Raw genomic sequence first — 9,140 nt, forward strand, 5'->3', positions numbered from 1 at the left:
CAATATTATGGACGATACTTAACTTAACTAAGGGGTGAGATGAGACCTCGATCTATTTATTGTATTTTGCTTCTTGCAGCCGATCTTCGCACAAAAATATTTACGAATTTCTCGTCCCAGTAAAAGATATATGTAGAAATTTGCGACGTAGTTACATAATTGGAACTTAGTGAATACTTCATATAGAAATCCTCTGAGTCGTGAAGAGATAGGCAGGAATACAGTAAATGAGTTTGGCATTGTGAAAATAGCAAATGCGAGTGAAACTGTTACAAGCATTATCGTTGTACGTTTTGATTTCATTGTTTTCTTATGAGATGAAACCGCCTTTGAACCCATGAATAAGCGAAATATTATTACAGAATTTGATGTAATAATCAAGGTTAGAGGTAGGAGAAAAGTGTGGCCAATGAATATAGCAAACAGTAGAAACTGATCAGAAAACTCGGAGTAGAAACATCCGAAAAACTGGTCGGAAAAGTCCATAATTACTACGGGGTGAATACCTATAAACAATGCGTTTATCGTGAAAATGATAACAACGACGCATCGAGCGAATCTCGGTGTACATATCAAACGAGATGTGAACGGGAAGAGCACAACTGCCGCACGTTCTAGAGATATAGCTACTATCAACCACGAACTATTAGCAGCCACAGATGACATCAACGATTCGTAGATTTGACAACAGATCAGTGAATTCATTATATGTAATGGATCAGTTACGTGCAATAAGACGAACTGCAAAACGGGCATCAGTGAAAAATTGATGCAAAATGTTAGATCACTGACGGACAAAACGATAAGATAGCTAGCGTAAGATAGATTGCGAAATCTGCAGCTTGTCATTATCAGGAATATTGCCGAATTTCCGAAAGCTCCTAACGTGAACAAGATAAGCACAATGACCAATGACACGGCACGGTAGCTTCCAGGCGTGGTCGCAACAGAAAAGAGAACGGTGTAACTGCTGTAAGGTCTCGCAACAATCTGTGTCTCGGTAGAATTCATCATTTCATTCATGTCTCCTTACATGTGTGGTATATAATTCTGTACGAATTAAATCGACACAGATATCAATAATCTTACGAAAGGCTATTATTGTTTATCTATTCGTTAGTTAGAATTGAGCCTAACTGATAAACATATCAAAAATGGATTTTCAGAAATCTTAGAGAATTCGCACTACGACCATTCGGATCGCCATCGATTCCAAATGGTGTAGGAATTTCTGCAATCAGTAAATCATTAACCAGCTGTAATAAGCAATTACAGAAGTTCAAGCGTAAAATCGAATATCATGTATGCTCCATTTATTCAAAAACATTAAACCTAAAATTCAAGCTAATATGTTCGAATTGGAAAGGTAATGGCTTGTGGTTGACGTGTATGTATGGCATAGGACCCAGTTTGTGGAATAAATGGCCCATGAACAGATTCTTAGCTAACATTTCCCTTTGGTATCATAGTTTTCAGCCAACGATAACGGTCGTTTCCGTATAGTTTGACGTTAAGATTAAAAACCTGAACTTGTGATTTCCTTTTCGGCAGATTACAGGTCCTTACAACTATTGCATTTTTGTCACCCTCAATAATTACAGTTATGTCATGTGGTACATATGCCTGGTACGTGTGCCAAGTAACTTCAATTTTCGTCCAATTAACGGTAGTCCTATCCCCATCATTGGAGAATAGACACCTCAGACCCGAGGGTTAAAATAGCAACCCTCTGCCTGGCCCAAAATCAATCTAGCATTAATTTGCCACAGGTTTGTCGTAGAAATTGAAGCGCCGTAACCCAGTAGGCAAAATCGAACATAGCGGATCATTGCGGAATATTTCTTTTAATTGGATGATTTTTGCAGAATTCTGGGAGGCGGATCCGTGGTCTAAACAATCGAAAAAAGCCTAACCCTAGTCAACTTTAACCCTAACGCCAGGCTCATTTACCCTAGCTAGCCCTAGCTGAGCATTATCTCTCACCCCCACCGGCATTTGAACCTGGGCCTCTTACCTACCAGCCTTGTGCCGGCAATAGATCACGGCGTTCTAATAACTGAAAATGTAAGTTTGCCTGGTCAGTGTGGTGATCTTTGAACTGTGGTGACCAGTCAGATATGGTAACATTATTCACTAATCATTTTCGGATTGCAATAGTTTCTCTATGCCAAGAATTTGTTAGGACAGTTCTAAGTTAAACCCAATCTTTTCGAAATCAATAGTTATTTGACAGAATTTCTACAGCGGATTTTCGTATAGAAATATTCACGAATTTCTCGTCCCAGTAGAAGATATATGTAAAAATTTACCACATAGTTACACATTTGAAACGGTGCAAATATGTAATAAAGAAATTCTCTCTGTTCCGGTAAGATTGGTAGAAATGTAATTATAGTGGATGGAAGTGTAAATATTGCAAATGCGAGTGAAACCGTTACGAGCATTATTGTTGTACGTTTTGATTTTGCAGTTTTCTGATCGGACGAAACTATTTTCGAACCTTTGAATAACTGAAATATTATTACAGCATTTGATGTTAGAATCACAGATAAAGGCAGCACATAAGTCTGGACAACAAATCCCACAAAATACATCATTTGGTCAAACAATTTATAGAAACATCCAAAAAACTGGTCAGTAAAATGTATCGACATAGCAGGTGTTAGACAAAGAAAAAGTACATTCATCGCAGTAATCATGAATATAGAAAATCGAGCGAATCTCGGTGTACATATCAAACGAGATGTGAACGGGAAGAGCACAACTGCCGCACGTTCTAGAGATATTGCTACTATCAACCACGAACTATTGCAGCCTGCAATCGCAAATATAAATTCATAGATTTGACAACTGATCAGTGAATCTATCAAGAATATAGGACCATCTTTAAAGTGCAAGAGAAAAAACTGTAAAACAGGCATCAGTGTTAAACAGATACAGTACATGGCGTCACCGAAAGACAAAATGATAAGATAGTTAGCGTAAGATAACCTGCGGAATCTGCGACTTAACATTATCAGTAACGTAGCTGAATTTCCAAACGCTCCAAACAGGAATACGATAGGCAGAATGACCAATGAAACAGTGCGATAGATTCCAGACATGTTCACCACAGACATGAGAGCGATGTAACTGATGTACGTTCGACCAATTTTCATTTGAGTTAAATTCATGATTCGTGAAGATTGAGAGTGTACCGACTGTCTGAGAGTGTACCGACTGTCTGATAGTGTACTAACTGTCTGAGAGTGTACTGACTGTCCGAGAGTGTACTGACTGTCCGAGAGTACACCTTCAGTCTGAGAGTATACTAACGGTCTGAGAGTGTACTGACTGTCTGAGGTACCTACTTTCTGAGAGTGTACTGACTGTGTCAGAATGTTCTGGAACAGACTGTGTTTTCTCGCATATTGGAAAAATTAATTCAATCTAAAAGATACAATGTCCTTACTACAATTGATTCATGAGATGCACAGCGAATAGACTGTGTCAGAATGTTCTGGAACAGACTGTGTTTTCTCGCGTATTGGAAAAATTAATTCAATCTAAAAGATACAATGTCCTTACTACAATTGATTCGTGAGATGCACTGTTCACAGCGAATAGAAAATCAATTCTCAGAAATCTAACACAATATATTTTACTTTTTTTTTTACTAACACAATATATATATATATATATATATATATATATATATATATATATATATATATATATATATATATATATATATATATATATATATATATATATATATATATATATATATATATATATATATATATATATATATATATATATATATACTTAGTGAATACTTCATATAGAAATCCTCTGAGTCGTGTAGAGATAGGCAGGAATACAGTAAATGAGTTTGGCATTGTGAAAATGGCGAATGCGAGTGAAACTGTTACAAGCATTATCGTTGTACGTTTTGATTTCATAGTTTTCTTATCGGACGAAACCATTTTTGAACCCATGAATAAATGAAATATTATTACAGAATTTGATGTAATAATCAAAGTTAGAGGCAGAAGAAAAGCGTGGCCAACCAATATAGCAAAAAGTAAGAACTGATCGGAAAATTTGTAGTAGAAACATCCGAAAAAATGGTCGGAAAAGTCCATAATTACTACGGGGTGAATACCTATAAACAATGCGTTTATCGTGAAAATGATAACAACGACACATCGAGCGAATCTCGGTGTACATATCAAACGAGATGTGAACGGGACGAGCACAACTGCCGCACGTTCTAGAGATATCGCTACTATTAACCAGGAACTGCAAGCAGCCATAGAATTCATCAGGGATTCATATATTTGACAACAGATCAGTGAATTCATCATCAGTATTGGCCCAGTTTATACGTGCAATAAAACGAACTGCAGAACGGGCATCAGTGTAAAATTGATGCAAAATGTTAGATCACTGACGGACAAAACGATAAGATAGCTAGCGTAAGATAGATTGCGAAATCTGCAGCTTGTCATTATCAGGAATATTGCCGAATTTCCGAAAGCTCCTAACGTGAACAAGATAAGCAGAATGACCAATGACACGGCGTGGTAGCTTCCAGGCGTGGTCGCAACAGAAAAGAGAACGGTGTAACTGCTGTAAGGTCTCGCAACAATCTGTGTCTTAGTAGAATTCATCATTTCATTCATGTCTCCTTACATGTGCGGGATATAATTCTATGCGAATTAAATCGACACAGATATCAATAATCTGTGAAAGGCTATTATTGTTTATTTATTCGTTAGTTAGAATTGAGTCTAACTGATAAAAATTTCAAAAATGAATTTTCAGAAATCTTACAGAATTCGCACTACGACCATTCGGATCGCCATCAATTCCAAATGGTGTAGAATTTCTGCAATCAGTAAATCATTGACCAGTTATAATAAGCAATTACAGAAAGTCAAGCGTAAAATCGAATATCGTATGCTCCATTTATCCAAAAACATTAAACCTAAAATTCATGCTAATATGTTCGAATTGGAAAGGTAATGGCTTGTGGTAGACGTGTATGTATGGCATAGGACCCAGTTTGAGGAATAAATGGCCCATGAACAGATTCTTAGCTAACATTTTCCTGTAGTATCATAGTTATCAGCCAACGATAAAGGTCGTTTCCGTATAGTTTGACGTTAAGATTAAAAACCTGAAGTTGTTATTTCCTTTTCGGCAGATTACAGGTCCAACTATTGCATTTCTGTCACCCTCAACAATTACAGTTATGTCATGTGGTACATATGCCTGGTACGTGTGCCAAGTAACTTCAATTTTCGTCCAATTAACGGTAGTCCTACCCCCATCATTGGAGAATAGACACCTCAGACCCGAGGGTTAAAATAGCAACCCTCTGACTGGCCCAAAAACAATGTAGCATTTATTTGCCACAGGTTTTTTCGTAGAAATTGAAGCGCCGTAACCCAGTAGGCAAAATCGAACATAGCGGATCATTGCGGAATATTTCTTATAATTGGATGATTTTTGCAGAATTCTGGGAGGCGGATCCGTGGTCTAAACAATCGAAAAAGGCCTAACCCTAGTCAACTTTAACCCTAACGCCAGGCTCATTTACCCTAGCTAGCTGAGCATTATCTCTCACCCCCACCGGCATTAGAACCTGGGCCTCTTACCTACCAGCCTTGTGCCGTTCTAATAACTGAAAATAAGTTTTTCCGGTCAGTGTAGTTAATTTTGGACAGTGGTGACCAGTCAGCTGTGGTAACACTATTCACTAATCATCAACGGATTATAATTTGTTGGGAGTTCTAAGTTAAAGCTAATCTTTTCGAAATAAATGGTTATTTGACTAAATTTCTACAGTGAATTTTCGTACAGAAATATTCACGAATTTCTCGTCCCAGTAAAAGATATATGTAGAAATTTGCGACATAGTTACATAATTGGAACTTAGTGAATACTTCGTATAGAAATCCTCTGAGTCGTGTAGAGATAGGCAGGAATACAGTAAATGAGTTTGGCATTGTGAAAATAGCAAATGCGAGTGAAACTGTTACAAGCATTATCGTTGTACGTTTTGATTTCATAGTTTTCTTATCGGACGAAACCATTTTTGAACCCATGAATAAGCGAAATATTATTACAGAATTTGATGTAATAATCAAAGTTAGAGGCAGAAGAAAAGCGTGGCCAACCAATATAGCAAAAAGTAAGAACTGATCGGAAAATCTGTAGTAGAAACATCCGAAAAAATGGTCGGAAAAGTCCATAATTACTACGGGGTGAATACCTATAAACAATGCGTTTATCGTGAAAATGATAACAACGACACATCGAGCGAATCTCGGTGTACATATCAAACGAGATGTGAACGGGAAGAGCACAACTGCCGCGCGTTCTAGAGATATAGCTACTATTAACCAGGAACTGCAAGCAGCCATAGAATTCATCAGGGATTCATATATTTGACAACAGATCAGTGAATTCATCATCAGTATTGGCCCAGTTTCTACGTGCAATAAAACGAACTGCAGAACGGGCATCAGTGTAAAATTGATGCAAAATGTTAAATCACTGACGGACAAAACGATAAGATAGCTAGCGTAAGATAGATTGCGAAATCTGCAGCTTGTCATTATCAGGAATATTGCCGAATTTCCGAAAGCTCCTAACGTGAACAAGATAAGCAGAATGACCAATGACACGGCGCGGTAGCTCCCAGACTTGGTCGCAACCGAAAACATAACGATGTAACTGTTGTAAGGTCTCGCAACAATCTGTGTCTCGGTAGAATTAATCATTTCATTCATGTCTCACTGTGTTGTCTCCTCACGAATGTGGGTTAAAATCTGATGCCCACAGATATCAGTTAAGTCTTATTGATGAAAGGCTGTTTATTCATTTGTTGGAATTGACGCTATTAGACGAGTATATTAAAAAATCAATTCACAGAATTCGCTCAGATTCTGTACGAAATTGATACCGTGAAAACAATTGTTAACATTCAAAACAGTTAAATAATCAGGGTTTTGTGACCTTGAGCGTTACGGTGTTTTAGCTCATATGGCAACCAATGACTGATAACGTGCGCCGCAGTAGCTAAAGGAACATATTTTCCTCTTTGATCCGCATTGTTCTCTACGATACCTATAGTTCTGTTACCTGTTTGGCCTCTGGCTTAAAACCCCTTTTCAACTTTGTTACGGGTTGGCGCGGCCCGTGTGCTTTTTGGTACCTAATGAAAGATGGCCGTAGTTTCCTTGAAAGTCAAAATTTGACTTAATCAGGTCTACCAATCAAACGAGATATTATTATAACTAATCGACCAATACATCGTTTGAATTACTAAGGTTTTTGGTGTTAGACATTGTAAATGCATTAAACATCTCGATTGCCACAGTTGATTGTCGAATTCTTATTACCCAAGTATTTCATCGCGATTGCTCAATAGATCGGGATGATTTTGACTTCTTTGCTGATAAAGATATGGATAGTTTTACGGGGAAAAATTGATTTCGATAAAAGATTTTCGAGGTTGCTTTTAGCTCCTTGCGCGGACAATGCGTCTTAATTAGAAACATTCAAATTTCGAAAGGAATAGAAGAAATTGAAGTAAAGCAGAGGAAATGTTAGATTTGGTAACACGCCATTTCCATCAGTGAAAATGATCCACCGGGTATTGTAGGTTATGGATGGGGATAACGGTGAACTTTTAAGCCAACAATGTTATGAGATGAGATGACAATGTTTTCGTATTCCGGTTGACGCTTGCAGCAGATCATCTGAGAATTCCGGAGGTTCCTCTCATTGTTCCGACATGACGAGCCAAACAAAAATCAAACGATATTACGAACTGCGTTTATGTTTTAGGTCTCTTGTGAAAAAATGCACAATGCCGGTACTATCTGTGCCTGATTCGATGAAAGAGGTATTTGTTAGTACGTCTCTGAAGGAACAGTAAAATAACAACTTTTTAAAATTGACATCTATTCACGTGTTTAAGGTGTAAAACTTGTAACACAAATCGACGTATGTCATGGGATCGGTTTTAAGGCTGTGAGCTTCGAATAATATTTATCGATATTCGCCCTTCGTCAGAACCAAAATGACACCGACTGATAATAGCAGGTCTAATGCTGAATTCAAATCGTTTGGAAATTGACCCGGTGCGATCTAAATAATGCGCTTATAGGCTTATAGAAAAGGAATGAATGGGGACTGGTACTTTGTCTCGAAGATTTACACGAGCCTTCTTCAGAAACGTATCGCGTCACGCACCAACTGCTGACCCCGATAATAGCAAAATAAGATCGAATATAACGATGATTCATCGAAATCCTCTTCGACTGGGATAACATTTTATCGACGTAAACAAAGAATTATTTTTATTGCTTTTAAAAACGCGGTGCATTTACGCGGTCAACGACTTTAGAAATATGATTTTATCGGCGTCGACTTAAGGTTAAGTAATCGGATCAGGTTTTTATTACTTGAACGAACAGACAATTTCGCATGTGGCATGTTAAGTCTCAGGGGCAAATTGCATATTCAATGAAAACGGAATTTTATGATAGGCTACGTATATGCCTCTGGAATTATCTTCGCCGTAGCATATTTAGCCGAGTGACCTTCATGAAACATAGATGTTAAACCGCCTTTTCTAGATTTTTTTCTCGGCAAGACCCTCATATCCCCAACTACATTTCGCAATGATGATTCTATTAGAAAAAAGAAGTCACGCGCGCGCGGTGTGACGCGTGCGCCGATTGGACATGAACGAAACTACAAACTACAAATACTTTTATTTCGTCTGAGACGTTTTATATTGTTATAAGCTCTTTTTCCAGACGTGCCCATTTTCTAGGTTCTTTCAATCAATTTCCTGATCAATGAATTTAATTATTTCAAGAATAACCGGTTGTTTTGTTCGTCTGCCTTTAATTTCGAACAGGATTTATCGATTTTTCCAAAGAATGAAACCATTCGACAGCCAGAGACTCTGTTCTATTTTTTTCAATTTTGAATCTGATCGTAATTAGTAGTTGTTCCCGATGTTATAACATTCTCACGAAGACCTATAGACCTAGTTCCAGTATTTGAACTTGAATACGAATCAGTTTTCATAGATGTTCTCAGTCGGCAAGAATAACAATATTAATTGAATTGGC

Source organism: Tubulanus polymorphus, chromosome 11 (genome assembly GCF_964204645.1).
Source record: "Tubulanus polymorphus chromosome 11, tnTubPoly1.2, whole genome shotgun sequence".
NCBI classification, from domain to species: domain Eukaryota; kingdom Metazoa; phylum Nemertea; class Palaeonemertea; order Tubulaniformes; family Tubulanidae; genus Tubulanus; species Tubulanus polymorphus.